This window comes from Cetorhinus maximus, chromosome 35 (assembly GCF_964194155.1).
Source record: "Cetorhinus maximus chromosome 35, sCetMax3.hap1.1, whole genome shotgun sequence".
Taxonomy (NCBI): domain Eukaryota; kingdom Metazoa; phylum Chordata; class Chondrichthyes; order Lamniformes; family Cetorhinidae; genus Cetorhinus; species Cetorhinus maximus.
The window spans coordinates 2,574,289-2,591,552 of NC_135913.1; positions in this window are offsets into that span (position 1 = coordinate 2,574,289).

Genomic DNA, 17,264 nt, shown 5'->3' on the forward strand with positions numbered 1-17,264 from the left:
ATGGGAAGAGAGACCCAGGGAAAAAGAAACACAGGGGAATAGAGACACAGGGGAAAAGAAACACAGGGGAATAGAGACCCTGTGGAAAAGAAGCACATTGGAAAAGAACCCAAGTGGGAATGTAATACAGGGGAAGAGAGACCCAGGGGAAAAGAAACACAGGGGAATAGAGAAGAAGTGGAAATGAAAGAATGAGGAAGAGAGACCCAGTTGGAAAGAAACATAGGGGAAAAGTGACCCAGTGGGAAAGAAATATAGAGGAATAGAGACCCAGTGGAAAATAAACACTGTGGACTAGACACACAATGGAAAAGTTACACAGGGGAATAGAGACCCAGTGGAAAAGTAACACAGGGGAATAGAGACCCAGGGGAAAAGAAATACAGGGGCATAGAGACTCAGGGGATAAGAAAAAGAGGGAATAGAGACCCAGGGGAAAAGAAACACAGGGGAATAGGGACCCAGTGGAAAAAAGCACAGTGGAAAAGATCCCAAGTGGGAATGTAACACAGGGGAATAGAGGCCCAGTGGGAAAGAAATACAGAGGAATAGAGACCAAGTGGAATAGAAACACAGGGGAATAGATACGCAGTGGAATAGCAACACAGAGGAAAAGACACCAATTGGGAAAGTAACATAGGGGAATAAAGACCCAGTGGGAATGAAACACAGAGGAAGGGAGACCCATTTGGAAAGAAACACAGGGGAATAGAGACCCAGGGGAAAAGAAACGCAAGAGAATAGAGACCCAGTGGAAATGAAACACAGGGGAATAGAGACCAGGGGAAAACAAAACACAGGGGAATAGAGACCAATTGTGAAAGAAAAACAGGGGAATAGAGACCCCGGGGAAAAAAACACATGGAAATAGAGATCCAGTGGAAATGAAGCACAGAGGAAAAGAGCACTAGTGGGAAAGAAACACTGGGGAATAGAGACCCAGTGGGAAAGAAAAACAGAGGAAGAGAGACCCAGGGAAATAGAAACACGGCAATAGAGACCCAGAGGAAAAGAAGCTCATTGGAAAAGAACCCAAGTGGGAATGTAATACAGGGGAATAGAGACCCAGTGGGAAAGAAACACAGGGGATTAGAGACAAAGTGGAAAAGAAACACAGAGGAAGAGAGACCCAGTGGGAAAGAAACATAGAGGAAAAGAGACCCAGTGGGAAAGAAACACAGAGGAATAGAGACCCAGTGGAAAATAAACACAGAGGACTAGAGACACAATGGAAAAGAAACACAGGGGAATTGAGACCCAGTGGGAAAGAAACACAGAGGAATAGAGACCCAGTGGAAAAGAAACACAGGGGAATAGAGACCCAGTGGGAAAGAAACACAGAGGATTAGAGACCAAGTGGAAAAGATACACAGGGGAATAGAGACCCAGTGGAAAAGAAACACAGGGGAATAGAGACCCAGTGGAAAAGAAACACAGGGGAATAGTGACTCAGTGGAAAAGAAACACAGAGGAATAGAGACCCAGGGGAAAAGAAACAAAAGGGAATAGAGACTCAATGGAAATGAAACACAGGGGAACAGAGACCAAGGGGAAAAGAAACACAGGGGAATATAAACCCAAGGGAAAAGAAACACAGGGAAATAGTGACCCTGGGAAAAAGAAACACAAGGGAATAGAGAGCCAGGTCAAATGAAACATAGGGTAATAGAAACCCAGTGGCAAAGAAGCACAGTGGAATAGAGCCCAAGTGGGAATGTAACACAGGGGAATAGAGGCCCAGTGGGAAAGAAACACAGAGGAATAGAGACCCAGTGGAATAGAAACACAGGGGAATAGAGACCCAGTGGAATAGAAACACAGGGGAATAGAGTCCCAGGGGAAAAGAAACACAAGGGAATAGAGACCCAATGGACAAGAAGCACAGGTGTATAGAGACCCAGGGGATAAGAAACACATGGGAATAGAGACCCAGAGGAAAATAAACACAGGGGAATAGAGAACCAGGGGAAAAGAAACACAGGGGAAAAGAGACCCAGTGGAAAAGTAGCACAGTGGAAAATAGCCCAAGAGGGAATGTAACACAGGGGAATAGAGACCCAGTGGGAAAGAAACACAGTGGAATAGAGACCCAGTGGAAAAGAAACACAGGGAAATAGAGACCCAGTGGAAATGAAACACAGGGCAAAAGAGACCCAGGGGAAAACAAAACACAGTGGCTTAGAGACCAAGTGGGAAAGAAAAACAGTGGAATAGAGACCGAGGGGGAAAAAACACAGGGAAATAGAGACCTGTGGAAATGAAGCACTGAAGAAAAGAGGCCCTGTGGTAAAGAAAAACAGGGGAATAGAGAATCAGTGGGAAAGAAACACAGAGGAATAGAGACACAGTGTAAAAGAAACACAGAGGAAGAGAGACGCAATGGGAAAGAAACACAGAAGAATAGAGACCAAGTGGAAATGAAACACAGCGGAATAGATTCCCAGTGGGAAAGAAACACAGGGGAATAGAGACCAAGTGGAATTGAAACAATGAGGAAGAGAGACCCAGTTGGAAAGAAACTTGGCGGAAAAGTGACCCAGTGGGAAAGAAACATAGAGGAATAGAGACCCAGTGGAAAAGAAACACTGTGGACTAGACACACAATGGAAAAGTTACACAGGGGAATAGAGACCCAGTGGAAAAGTAACACAGGGGAATAGAGACCCAGGGGAAAAGAAATACAGGGGCATAGAGACTCAGGGGATAAGAAACAGAGGGAATAGAGACCCAGGGGAAAAGAAACACAGGGGAATAGGGACCCAGTGGAAAAAAGCACAGTGCAAAAGATCCCAAGTGGGAATGTAACACAGGGGAATAGAGGCCCAGTGGGAAAGAAACACAGAGGAATAGAGACCAAGTGGAATAGAAATACAGGGGAATAGATACGCAGTGGAATAGCAACACAGAGGAAAAGACACCAAGTGGGAAAGTAACATAGGGGAATAAAGACCCAGTGGGAATGAAACACAGAGGAAGGGAGACCCATTTGGAAAGAAACACATGGGAATAGAGACCCAGGGGAAAAGAAACGCAAGAGAATAGAGACCCAGTGGAAATGAAACACAGGGGAATAGAGACCAGGGGAAAACAAAACACAGGGGAATAGAGACCAATTGTGAAAGAAAAACAGGGGAATAGAGACCCCGGGGAAAAAATACACATGGAAATAGAGATCCAGTGGAAATGAAGCACAGAGGAAAAGAGCACCAGTGGGAAAGAAACACTGGGGAATAGAGACCCAGTGGGAAAGAAAAACAGAGGAAGAGAGACCCAGGGAAAAAGAAACACAGGGGAATAGAGACCCAGAGGAAAAGAAACACAGGGGAATAGAGACCCAGTGGAAAAGAAACACTGGGGAATAGTGACCTAGTGGAAAAGAAGCACAGTGGAAAAGGGCCCAAGTGGGAATGTAACACAGGGGAACAGAGACCAATTGGGAAAGAATCACCGAGGAATAGAGACCAGGTGAAAAAGAAAGACAGGTTAATTGTGACCCAGAGGGGAAAAAAAACACAGGGGAATATAGACCCAGTTGGAAAGAAACACAGGGGAATAGAGACCAAGTGGAAAAGAAACACAGAGGAAGAGAGACCCAATGGGAAAGAAACTTAGGGGAATAGAGACCGAGTGGGAAAGAAACACAGAGGAATAGAGATCCAGTGGAAAAGAAACACAGAGGAATAGAGACGCAATGGAAAAGAAACACAGGGCAATAGAGACCCAGTGGCAAAGAAACACAGAGGAATAGAGACACAGTGGAAAAGAAACAGAGGGGAATAGAGACCCAGTTGGAAAGAAACACAGAGGAATAGAGACACAGTGGAAAAGAAACACAGGGGAATAGAGACCCAGTGGAAAAGAAACACAGGGGAATAGAGACCCAGTGGAAAAGAAACACAGGGGAATAGAGACCCAGTGGAAAATAAACACAGGGGAATAGAGACCCATTGGTAATGAAACACAGGGGAATAGAGACCCAGTGGAAAAGAAACACGAGGGAACTGAGACCCATTGGAAAAGAAACACAGGGGAATAGAGACCCAGGGGAAAAGAAACACAGGGGAATAGAGACCCAGTGGAAAAGAAGCGCAGTGGAAAAAAGCCCAAGTGGGAAGGTAACACAGGAGAATAGAGACCCAGTGGGAAAGAAACACAGAGGAATAGAGACCCAGTGGAAAAGAAACACAGGGGAATAGAGACCCAGTGGGAAAGAAACACAGAGGAATAGAGACCCAGTGGAAAAGAAACACAGAGGAATAGAGACGCAATGGAAAAGAAACACAGGGGAATAGAGACCCAGGGGAAAAAAACATAGGGAAGTAGAGACCCAGTGGAAATGAAGCACAGTGGAAAAGAGCCCCAGTGGGAAAGAAACACAGGGGAATAGAGATCCAGTGGGAAAGAAACACAGAGGAAAAGAGCCGTAGTGGGAAAGAAACACAGGGGAATAGAGACCCCGTGGGAAAGAAAAACATGGGAAGAGAGACCCAGGGAAAAAGAAACACAGGGGAATAGAGACCCAGGGGAAAAGAAACACAGGGGAATAGAGACCCTGTGGAAAAGAAGCACATTGGAAAAGAACCCAAGTGGGAATGTAATACAGGGGAATAGAGACCCAGGGGAAAAGAAACACAGGGGAATAGAGACCAAGTGGAATTGAAACAATGAGGAAGAGAGACCCAGTTGGAAAGAAACTTGGCGGAAAAGTGACCCAGTGGGAAAGAAACATAGAGGAATAGAGACCCAGTGGAAAAGAAACACTGTGGACTAGACACACAATGGAAAAGTTACACAGGGGAATAGAGACCCAGTGGAAAAGTAACACAGGGGAATAGAGACACAGGGGAAAATAAATACAGGGGCATAGAGACTCAGGGGATAAGAAACAGAGGGAATAGAGACCCAGGGGAAAAGAAACGCAGGGGAATAGGGACCCAGTGGAAAAAAGCACAGTGGAAAAGATCCCAAGTGGGAATGTAACACAGGGGAACAGAGGCCCAGTGGGAAAGAAACATAGAGGAATAGAGACCAAGTGGAATAGAAACACAGGGGAATAGATACGCAGTGGAATAGAAACACAGAGGAAAAGACACCAAGTGGGAAAGTAACATAGGGGAACAGAGACCAATTGGGAAAGAAACACCGAGGAATAGAGACCAGGTGAAAAAGAAAGACAGGTTAATTGTGACCCAGTGGGGAAAAAAAACACAGGGGAATATAGACCCAGTTGGCAAGAAACACAGGGGAATAGAGACCAAGTGGAAAAGAAACACAGAGGAAGAGAGACCCAGTGGGAAAGAAACTTAGGGGAATAGAGACCGAGTGGGAAAGAAACACAGAGGAATAGAGATCCAGTGGAAAAGTAACACAGAGGAATAGAGACGAAATGGAAAAGAAACACAGGGCAATAGAGACCCAGTGGCAAAGAAACACAGAGGAATAGAGACACAGAGGAAAAGAAACAGAGGGGAATAGAGACCCAGTTGGAAAGAAACACAGAGGAATAGAGACACAGTGGAAAAGAAACACAGGGGAATAGAGACCCAGTGGAAAAGAAACACAGGGGAATAGAGACCCAGTGGAAAAGAAACACAGGGGAATAGAGACCCAGTGGAAAATAAACACAGGGGAATAGAGACCCATTGGTAAAGAAACACAGGGGAATAGAGACCCAGTGGAAAAGAAACACGAGGGAACTGAGACCCATTGGAAAAGAAACACAGGGGAATAGAGACCCAGGGGAAAAGAAACACAGGGGAATAGAGACCCAGTGGAAAAGAAGCGCAGTGGAAAAAAGCCCAAGTGGGAAGGTAACACAGGAGAATAGAGACCCAGTGGGAAAGAAACACAGAGGAATAGAGACCCAGTGGAAAAGAAACACAGGGGAATAGAGACCCAGTGGGAAAGAAACACAGAGGAATAGAGACCCAGTGGAAAAGAAACACAGAGGAATAGAGACGCAATGGAAAAGAAACACAGGGGAATAGAGACCCAGGGGAAAAAAACATAGGGAAGTAGAGACCCAGTGGAAATGAAGCACAGTGGAAAAGAGCTCCAGTGGGAAAGAAACACAGGGGAATAGAGATCCAGTGGGAAAGAAACACAGAGGAAAAGAGCCGTAGTGGGAAAGAAACACAGGGGAATAGAGACCCCGTGGGAAAGAAAAACATGGGAAGAGAGACCCAGGGAAAAAGAAACACAGGGGAATAGAGACCCAGGGGAAAAGAAACACAGGGGAATAGAGACCCTGTGGAAAAGAAGCACATTGGAAAAGAACCCAAGTGGGAATGTAATACAGGGGAATAGAGACCCAGGGTAAAAGAAACACAGGGGAATAGAGACCAAGTGGAATTGAAACAATGAGGAAGAGAGACCCAGTTGGAAAGAAACTTGGCGGAAAAGTGACCCAGTGGGAAAGAAACATAGAGGAATAGAGACCCAGTGGAAAAGAAACACTGTGGACTAGACACACAATGGAAAAGTTACACAGGGGAATAGAGACCCAGTGGAAAAGTAACACAGGGGAATAGAGACCCAGGGGAAAATAAATACAGGGGCATAGAGACTCAGGGGATAAGAAACAGAGGGAATAGAGACCCAGGGGAAAAGAAACGCAGGGGAATAGGGACCCAGTGGAAAAAAGCACAGTGGAAAAGATCCCAAGTGGGAATGTAACACAGGGGAATAGAGGCCCAGTGGGAAAGAAACATAGAGGAATAGAGACCAAGTGGAATAGAAACACAGGGGAATAGATACGCAGTGGAATAGAAACACAGAGGAAAAGACACCAAGTGGGAAAGTAACATAGGGGAATAAAGACCCAGTGGGAATGAAACACAGAGGAAGGGAGACCCATTTGGAAAGAAACACAGGGGAATAGAGACCCAGGGGAAAAGAAACGCAAGAGAATAGAGACCCAGTGGAAATGAAACACAGGGGAATAGAGACCAGGGGAAAACAAAACACAGGGGAATAGAGACCAATTGTGAAAGAAAAACAGGGGAATAGAGACCCCGGGGAAAAAGACACAGGGAAATAGAGATCCAGTGGAAATGAAGCACAGAGGAAAAGAGCACCAGTGGGAAAGAAACACTGGGGAATAGAGACCCAGTGGGAAAGAAACACAGAGGAAGAGAGACCCAGGGAAAAAGAAACACAGGGGAATAGAGACCCAGAGGAAAAGAAACACAGGGGAATAGAGACCCAGTGGAAAAGAAGCACATTGGAAAAGAACCCAAGTGGGAATGTAATACAGGGGAATAGAGACCCAGTGGGAAAGAAACACAGGGGATTAGAGACCAAGTGGAAAAGAAACAAAGAGGAAGAAAGACCCAGTGGGAAAGAAACATAGGGGAAAAGAGACCCAGTGGGAAATAAACACAGAGGAATAGAGACCCAGTGGAAAATAAACACAGGGGAATAGAGACCCATTGGTAAAGAAACACAGGGGAATAGAGACCCAGTGGAAAAGAAACACGAGGGAACTGAGACCCATTGGAAAAGAAACACAGGGGAATAGAGACCCAGGGGAAAAGAAACACAGGGGAATAGAGACCCAGTGGAAAAGAAGCGCAGTGGAAAAAAGCCCAAGTGGGAAGGTAACACAGGAGAATAGAGACCCAGTGGGAAAGAAACACAGAGGAATAGAGACCCAGTGGAAAAGAAACACAGGGGAATAGAGACCCAGTGGGAAAGAAACACAGAGGAATAGAGACCCAGTGGAAAAGAAACACAGAGGAATAGAGACGCAATGGAAAAGAAACACAGGGGAATAGAGAACCAGGGGAAAAAAACATAGGGAAGTAGAGACCCAGTGGAAATGAAGCACAGTGGAAAAGAGCCCCAGTGGGAAAGAAACACAGGGGAATAGAGATCCAGTGGGAAAGAAACACAGAGGAAAAGAGCCGTAGTGGGAAAGAAACACAGGGGAATAGAGACCCCATGGGAAAGAAAAACATGGGAAGAGAGACCCAGGGAAAAAGAAACACAGGGGAATAGAGACCCAGGGGAAAAGAAACACAGGGGAATTGAGACCCTGTGGAAAAGAAGCACATTGGAAAAGAACCCAAGTGGGAATGTAATACAGGGGAATAGAGACCCAGGGGAAAAGTAACACAGGGGAATAGAGACCCAGGGGAAAATAAATACAGGGGCATAGAGACTCAGGGGATAAGAAACAGAGGGAATAGAGACCCAGGGGAAAAGAAACGCAGGGGGATAGGGACCCAGTGGAAAAAAGCACAGTGGAAAAGATCCCAAGTGGGAATGTAACACAGGGGAATAGAGGCCCAGTGGGAAAGAAACATAGAGGAATAGAGACCAAGTGGAATAGAAACACAGGGGAATAGATACGCAGTGGAATAGAAACACAGAGGAAAAGACACCAAGTGGGAAAGTAACATAGGGGAATAAAGACCCAGTGGGAATGAAACACAGAGGAAGGGAGACCCATTTGGAAAGAAACACAGGGGAATAGAGACCCAGGGGAAAAGAAACGCAAGAGAATAGAGACCCAGTGGAAATGAAACACAGGGGAATAGAGACCAGGGGAAAACAAAACACAGGGGAATAGAGACCAATTGTGAAAGAAAAACAGGGGAATAGAGACCCCGGGGAAAAAAACACAGGGAAATAGAGATCCAGTGGAAATGAAGCACAGAGGAAAAGAGCACCAGTGGGAAAGAAACACTGGGGAATAGAGACCCAGTGGGAAAGAAACACAGAGGAAGAGAGACCCAGGGAAAAAGAAACACAGGGGAATAGAGACCCAGAGGAAAAGAAACACAGGGGAATAGAGACCCAGTGGAAAAGAAGCACATTGGAAAAGAACCCAAGTGCGAATGTAATACAGGGGAATAGAGACCCAGTGGGAAAGAAACACAGGGGATTAGAGACCAAGTGGAAAAGAAACACAGAGGAAGAGAGACCCAGTGGGAAAGAAACATAGGGGAAAAGAGACCCAGTGGGAAAGAAACACAGAGGAATAGAGACCCAGTGGAAAATAAACACAGAGGACTAGAGACACAATGGAAAAGAAACACAGGGGAATTGAGACCCAGTGGGAAAGAAACACAGAGGAATAGAGACCCAGTGGAAAAGAAACACAGGGGAATAGAGACCCAGTGGGAAAGAAACACAGAGGATTAGAGACCGAGTGGAAAAGATACACAGGGTAATAGAGACCCAGTGGCAAAGAAGCACAGTGGAATAGAGCCCAAGTGGGAATGTAACACAGGGGAATAGAGGCCCAGTGGGAAAGAAACACAGAGGAATAGAGACCCAGTGGAATAGAAACACAGGGGAATAGAGACCCAGTGGAATAGAAACACAGAGGAATAGAGACCCAGTGGAAAATAAACACAGAGGACTAGAGACACAATGGAAAAGAAACACAGGGGAATTGAGACCCAGTGGGAAAGAAACACAGAGGAATAGAGACGCAGTGGAAAAGAAACACAGTGGAATAGAGACCCAGGGGAAAAGAAACACAAGGAAATAGAGACTCAATGGAAATGAAACACAGGGGAACAGAGACCAAGGGGAAAAGAAACACAGGGGAATATAAACCCAAGGGAAAAGAAACACAGGGAAATTGTGACCCTCGGAAAAAGAAACACAAGGGAATAGAGACCCAGGTCAAATGAAACATAGGGTAATAGAAACCCAGTGGCAAAGAAGCACAGTGGAATAGAGCCCAAGTGGGAATGTAACACAGAGGAATAGAGGCCCAGTGGGAAAGAAATACAGAGGAATAGAGACCCAGTGGAATAGAAACACAGGGGAATAGAGACCCAGTGGATTAGAAACACAGGGGAATAGAGACCCAGGGGAAAAGAAACACAAGGGAATAGAGACCCAATGGACAAGAAGCACAGGTGTATAGAGACCCAGGGGATAAGAAACACATGGGAATAGAGACCCAGAGGAAAATAAACACAGGGGAATAGAGACCCAGGGGAAAAGAAACACAGGGGAAAAGAGACCCAGTGGAAAAGTAGCACAGTGGAAAATAGCCCAAGAGGGAATGTAACACAGGGGAATAGAGACCCAGTGGGAAAGAAACACAGTGGAATAGAGACCCAGTGGAAAAGAAACACAGGGGAATAGAGACCCAGTGGAAATGAAACACAGGGCAAAAGAGACCCAGGGGAAAACAAAACACAGTGGATTAGAGACCAAGTGGGAAAGAAAAACAGTGGAATAGAGACCGAGGGGAAAAAAACACAGGGAAGTAGAGATCTGTGGAAATGAAGCACTGAAGAAAAGAGGCCCTGTGGTAAAGAAAAACAGGGGAATAGAGAATCAGTGGGAAAGAAACACAGAGGAATAGAGACAGAGTGGAAAAGAAACACAGAGGAAGAGAGACGCAATGAGAAAGAAACACAGAAGAATAGAGACCAAGTGGAAATGAAACTCAGCGGAATAGATTCCCAGTGGGAAAGAAACACAGAGGAATAGAGACCCAGGGGAAAAGAAACATAGGGGAATAGAGACCCATTGGAGAAGGAACACAGGGGAATAGAGACCCAGGGGAAAAGAAACACAGGGGAATAGAGAAGTAGGGAAAAATAAACTCAGGGGAATAGTGACCCAGGAGAAAAGAAACGCAGGGAAAAAGAGACCCAGTGGAAAAGAAACTCAGGGGAATAGAGACCGAGTGGAAATGAAGTACAGGGGAATAGAGACTCAGTGGAAAAGACCCTCAGAGGAATAGAGACCCAGTGCAAAAGAAACACAGGGGAATGGAGACCCAGTGGAAAATAAACACAGGGGCATAGAGACCCAGTGGAAAAGAAACACAATGGATTTGAGACCCAGGGGAAAAGAAACACAGAGGAATAGAGACTCCGTGGATTTGAAACACAGATGAAAATAGCCCCAGTGAGAAAGAAACACCGAGGAATAGAGCCCCAGTGAGAAAGAAACACAAGGGAATATAAACCCAGTGGAAAAGAAACACTGGGAATGTAGAGCAAGGGGAAAACAAAACACAGGGAAATAGAGAGCCAGCGGAAAAGAAACACGGGGGATTAGAGACCCAGGGGAAAATAAACACCGGGGAATAGAGACCAAGTGGAAAAGAAACACTGGGGAATAGTGACCTAGTGGAAAAGAAGCACAGTGGAAAAGGGCCCAAGTGGGAATGTAACACAGGGGAACAGAGACCAATTGGGAAAGAAACACCGAGGAATAGAGACCAGGTGAAAAAGAAAGACAGGGTAATAGTGACCCAGTGGGGAAAAAAATCACAGGGGAATATAGACCCAGTTGGAAAGAAACACAGGGGAATAGAGACCAAGTGGAAAAGAAACACAGAGGAAGAGAGACCCAGTGGGAAAGAAACATAGGGGAATAGAGACCGAGTGGGAAAGAAACACAGAGGAATAGAGATCCAGTGGAAAAGAAACACAGAGGAATAGAGACGCAATGGAAAAGAAACACAGGGCAATAGAGACCCAGTGGCAAAGAAACACAGAGGAATAGAGACACAGTGGAAAAGAAACAGAGGGGAATAGAGAAACAGTTGGAAAGAAACACAGAGGAATAGAGACCCAGTGGAAAAGAAACACAGGGGAATAGAGACCCAGTGGAAAAGAAACACAGGGGAATAGAGCCCCAGTGGAAAAGAATCACAGGGGAATAGAGACCCATTGGTAAAGAAACACAGGGGAATAGAGACCCAGTGGAAAAGAAACACGAGGGAACTGAGACCCAATGGAAAAGAAACACAGGGGAATAGAGACCCAGGGGAAAAGAAACACAGGGGAATAGAGACCCAGTGGAAAAGAAGCGCAATGGAAAAGAGCCCAAGTGGCAATGTAACACAGGGGAATAGAGGCCCATTGGGAAAGAAACACAGAGGAATAGAGCCCCAGTGGAATAGAAACACAGGGGAATAGAGACCCAGTGGAAAGGAAACACAGGGGAATAGAGACACAATGGAAAAGAAGCACAGGGGAATAGAGACTCAGGGGAAAAGAAACACAGGGTAATAGAGACCGAGGGGAAAAGAAACACAGGGGAATAGAGACCCAGTGGAAAAGAAGCACAGTGGAAAAAAGCCCAAGTGGGACGGTAACACAGGAGAATAGAGACCCAGTGGGAAAGAAACACAGAGGAATAGAGACCCAGTGGAAAAGAAACACAGGGGAATAGAGACCCAGTGGGAAAGAAACACAGAGGAATAGAGACCCAGTGGAAAAGAAACACAGAGGAATAGAGACGCAATGGAAAAGAAACACAGGGGAATAGAGACCCAGGGGAAAAAACATAGGGAAGTAGAGACCCAGTGGAAATGAAGCACAGAGGAAAAGAGCCCCAGTGGGAAAGAAACACAGGGGAATAGAGACCCAGTGGGAAAGAAACACAGAGGAAAAGAGCCGTAGTGGGAAAGAAACACAGGGGAATAGAGACCCCATGGGAAAGAAAAACAGGGGAAGAGAGACCCAGGGAATAAGAAACACAGGGGAATAGAGACCCAGGGGAAAAGAAACACAGGGGAATAGAGACCCTGTGGAAAAGAAGCACATTGGAAAAGAACCCAAGTGGGAATGTAATACAGGGGAATAGAGACCCAGTGGGAAAGAAACACAGGGGAATAGAGACCCAGTTGGAAAGAAACATAGGCGAAAAGTGACCCAGTGGGAAAGAAACATACAGGAATAGAGACCCAGTGGAAAAGAAACACTGTGGACTAGACACACAATGGAAAAGTTACACAGGGGAATAGTGACCCAGTGGGAAAGAAACACAGGGGAATGGAGACCCAGTGGAAAAGTAACACAGGGGAATAGAGACCCAGGGGAAAAGAAATACAGGGGAATAGAGACTCAGGGGATAAGAAACAGAGGGAATAGAGACCCAGGGGAAAAGAAACACAGGGCAATAGCGACCCAGTGGAAAAAATCGCAGTGGAAAAGATCCCAAGTGGGAATGTAACACAGGGGAATAGAGGCCCAGTGGGAAAGAAACACAGAGGAATAGAGACCAAGTGGAATAGAAACACAGGGGAATAGATACGCAGTGGAATAGAAACACAGAGGAAAATACACCAAGTGGGAAAGTAACATAGGGGAATAAAGACCCAGTGGGAAAGAAACACAGAGGAAGGGAGACCCATTTGGAAAGAAAGACAGGGGAATAGAGACCCAGGGGAAAAGAAACGCAAGGGAATAGAGACCCAGTGGAAATGAAACACAGGGGAATAGAGACCAGGGGAAAACAAAACACAGGGAAATGGAGACCAATTGTGAAAGAAAAACAGGGGAATAGAGACCCAGGGGAAAAAAACACAGGGAAATGGAGATCCAGTGGAAATGAAGCACAGAGTAAAAGAGCCCCAGTGGGAAAGAAACACTGGGGAATAGAGACCCAGTGGGAAAGAAACACAGAGGAAGAGAGACCCAGGGAAAAAGAAACACAGGGGAATAGAGACCCAGGGGAAAAGAAACACAGGGGAATAGAGACCCAGTGGAAAAGAAGCACATTGGAAAAGAACCCAAGTGGGAATGTAATACAGGGGTATAGAGACCCAGTGGGAAAGAAACACAGGGGATTAGAGACCAAGTGGAAAAGAAACACAGAGGAAGAGAGACCCAGTGGGAAAGAAACATGGGGGAAAAGAGACCCAGTGGGAAAGAAACACAGAGGAATAGAGACCCAGTGGAAAAGAAACACAGAGGACTAGAGACACAATGGAAAAGAAACACAGGGGAATTGAGACCCAGTGGGAAAGAAACACAGAGGAATAGAGACCATGTGGAAAAGAAACACAGAGGAATAGAAACCCAGTGGGAAAGAAACACAGAGGATTAGAGACCGAGTGGAAAAGATACACAGGGGAATAGAGACCCAGTGGAAAAGAAACACAGGGGAATAGAGACCCAGTGGAAAAGAAACACAGGGGAATAGTGACTCAGTGGAAAAGAAACACAGAGGAATAGAGACCCAGGGGAAAAGAAACACAAGGGAATAGAGACTCAATGGAAATGAAACACAGGGGAACAGAGACCAAGGGGAAAAGAAACACAGGGGAATATAAACCCAAGGGAAAAGAAACACAGGGAAATAGTGACCCTGGGAAAAAGAAACACAAGGGAATAGAGAGCCAGGTCAAATGAAACATAGGGTAATAGAAACCCAGTGGCAAAGAAGCACAGTGGAATAGAGCCCAAGTGGGAATGTAACACAGGGGAATAGAGGCCCAGTGGGAAAGAAACACAGAGGAATAGAGACCCAGTGGAATAGAAACACAGGGGAATAGAGACCCAGGGGAAAAGAAACACAAGGGAATAGAGACCCAATGGACAAGAAGCACAGGGGTATAGAGATCCAGGGGATAAGAAACACATGGGAATAGAGACCCAGAGGAAAATAAACACAGGGGAATAGAAACCCAGGGGATAAGAAACACAGGGGAATAGAGACCCAGTGGAAAAGTAGCACAGTGGAAAATAGCCCAAGAGGGAATGTAACACAGGGGAATAGAGACCCAGTGGGAAAGAAACACAGTGGAATAGAGACCCAGTGGAAAAGAAACACAGGGGAATAGAGACCCAGTGGAAAAGAAACACAGGGCAAAAGAGACCCAGGGGAAAACAAAACACAGGGGATTAGAGACCAAGTCGGAAAGAAAAACAGTGGAATAGAGACCGAGGGGAAAAAAACACAGGGAAATAGAGACCCAGTGGAAATGAAGCACTGAAGAAAAGAGGCCCTGTGGTAAAGAAAAACAGGGGAATAGAGAATCAGTGGCAAAGAAACACAGAGGAATAGAGACACAGTGGAAAAGAAACACAGAGGAAGAGAGACGCAATGGGAAAGAAACACAGAAGAATAGAGACCAAGTTGAAATGAAACACAGCGGAATAGATTCCCAGTGGGAAAGAAACACAGAGGAATAGAGACCCAGGGGAAAAGAAACACAGGGGAATAGAGACCCAGGGGAAAAGAAACACAGGGGAATAGAGACCCAGGGAAAAAGAATAACAGGGGAACAGAGACCCAGGGGAAGAAAACACAGGGAAATAGAGACCCAGTGGGAAAGAAACACAGGGGAATAGAGACCCAGTGGAAATGAAACACAGGGGAATAGAGACCCAGTGGAAAAGAAACTCAGGGGAATAGAGACACAGTGCAAAAGAAACACAGGGGAATAGAGACTCAGTGGAAAGGAAGGTAAGTGGAAAAGATCCCAATTTGGGAACGAAACACAGGGGTATAGAGATGCAGGGTAAAGACAGCAAAGGGGAAGTTATACCAAGTGGAAAATAAACAGAGGGGAATAGAGAGCCAGTTGATTAGAAACACAGAGGAATAGAGACCCAGTGGGAAAGAAACACAGAGGAATAGAGACTCCTTTGAAATGAAAAACATAGAAAAAGAGCCCCAGTGAGAAAGAAACACCGAGTAAAAGAGCCCCAGTGAGAAAGAAACATAAGGGAATATAAATCCAGGGGAAAAGAAACACTTGGAATAGAGAGCCAGGGGGAAACAAATCAAAAGGGAATAGAGACCCGGGGGAAAAGAAACACAGGGGAATAGAGACCAAGTGGAAAAGAAACACTGGGGAATAGTGACCAAGTGGAAAAGAAGCACAGTGGAAAAGGGCCCAAGTGGGAATGTAACACAGGGGAACAGAGACCAATTGGCAAAGAAACACCAAGGAATAGAGACCAGGTGAAAAAGAAAGAGAGGGTAATTGTGACCCAGTGGGGAAAAAAAACACAGGGGAATATAGACCCAGTTGGAAAGAAACACAGGGGAATAGAGACCAAGTGGAAAAGAAACACAGAGGAAGAGAGACCCAGTGGGAAAGAAACATAGGGGAATAGAGACCGAGTGGGAAAGAAACACAGAGGAATAGAGATCCAGTGGAAAAGAAACACAGAGGAATAGAGACGCAATGGAAAAGAAACACAGGGCAATAGAGACCCAGTGGCAAAGAAACACAGAGGAATAGAGACACAGTGGAAAAGAAACAGAGGGGAATAGAGACCCAGTTGGAAAGAAACACAGAGGAATAGAGACCAAGTGGAAAAGAAACACAGGGGAATAGAGACCCAGTGGAAAAGAAACAGAGGGGAGTAGAGCCCCAGTTGGAAAAGAAACACAGAGGAATAGAGACCAAGTGGAAAAGAAACACAGGGGAATAGAGACCCAGTGGAAAAGAAACAGAGGGGAATAGAGCCCCAGTTGGAAAAGAAACACAGGGGAATAGAGACCCATTGGTAAAGAAACACAGGGGAATAGAGACCCAGTGGAAAAGAAACACGAGGGAATTGAGACCCAATGGAAAAGAAACACAGGGGAATAGAGACCCAGGGGAAAAGAAACACAGGGGAATAGAGACCCAGTGGAAAAGAAGCGCAGTGGAAAAGAGCCCAAGTGGCAATGTAACACAGGGGAATAGAGGTCCATTGGGAAAGAAACACAGAGGAATAGAGCCCCGGTGGAATAGAAACACAGGGGAATGGAGACCCAGTGGAAAGGAAACACAGGGGAATAGATACCCAATGGAAAAGAAGCACAGGGGAATAGAGACTCAGGGGAAAAGAAACACAGGGTAATAGAGACCGAGGGGAAAAGAAACACAGGGGAATAGAGACCCAGTGGAAAAGAAGCGCAGTGGAAAAAAGCCCAAGTGGGAAGGTAACACAGGAGAATAGAGACCCAGTGGGAAAGAAACACAGAGGAATAGAGACCCAGTGGAAAAGAAACACAGGGGAATAGAGACCCAGTGGGAAAGAAACACAGAGGAATAGAGACCCAGTGGAAAAGAAACACAGAGGAATAGAGACGCAATGGAAAAGAAACACAGGGGAATAGAGACCCAGGGGAAAAAAACATAGGGAAGTAGAGACCCAGTGGAAATGAAGCACAGAGGAAAAGTGCCCCAGTGGGAAAGAAACACAGGGGAATAGAGACCCAGTGGGAAAGAAACACAGAGGAAAAGAGCCGTAGTGGGAAAGAAACACAGGGGAATAGAGACCCCGTGGGAAAGAAAAACAGGGGAAGAGAGACCCAGGGAAAAAGAAACACAGGGGAATAGAGACCCAGGGGAAAAGAAACACAGGGGAATAGAGACCCTGTGGAAAAGAAGCACATTGGAAAAGAACCCAAGTGGGAATGTAATACAGGGGAATAGAGACCCAGTGGGAAAGAAACACAGGGGAATAGAGACCAAGTGGAAAAGAAACACAGAGGAAGAGAGACCCAGTTGGAAAGAAACATAGGGGAAAGGTGACCCAGTGGGAAAGAAACAT